Genomic DNA, 627 nt, shown 5'->3' with positions numbered 1-627 from the left:
CAAACACGACATCGCCGAAGCGAAAGATAGACCTTATGGACATCCGAAGAGTGTCCCCTCATCCTCTGTAGCGGCAGCAGGGTGGAGGGAGGGTTAGTCCCGACATCGATCTCCTAATATCGATCGTTAACCTAATGATCCTTCGAAGATTCACATCTCATCCACTGTTGCAACAGTTAGACAGAGGGATGGTTAGTCCCGTTACTGACTACTAAATAAGTAACAACCTTAGACATCCGTAGACGTTCATCGACCACTGGTGCTAATCAGTGGGGTTCAGAATGGTAAGTCCCGCCGAGTTATCCCATTGAGCTGGGATAGGAAAGATAATTTACACAGTAAGTACTAATAAATCATCCTCGTAATTCTAAGTACAAGTATCCAGGTAAGTAAATACAGGATAATGCACCTAAGTAACAGTGTTCCTGTATGGTATTCATGTAATGTGTTCATGTAAGCGTGATCATGTATCATGTAAGTATATGTAAACGTACTCAGGTATCATGTAATCAACTGTAAATGTACTCATGTATCAGGTAATGTAGTCGTATAGACTCATGAATGAACTGACTCTTGTGTGATTCCTTGTAATAGGAATAATGTTTTGTTTCTTCTAACTATCCCTAT

The sequence above is a fragment of the Lactuca sativa genome, chromosome 4, assembly GCF_002870075.4.
Source record: "Lactuca sativa cultivar Salinas chromosome 4, Lsat_Salinas_v11, whole genome shotgun sequence".
Lineage (NCBI taxonomy): Eukaryota > Viridiplantae > Streptophyta > Magnoliopsida > Asterales > Asteraceae > Lactuca > Lactuca sativa.
The sequence above is the reverse complement of the archived record's forward strand: the minus strand, read 5'-3'. Positions refer to the sequence as shown.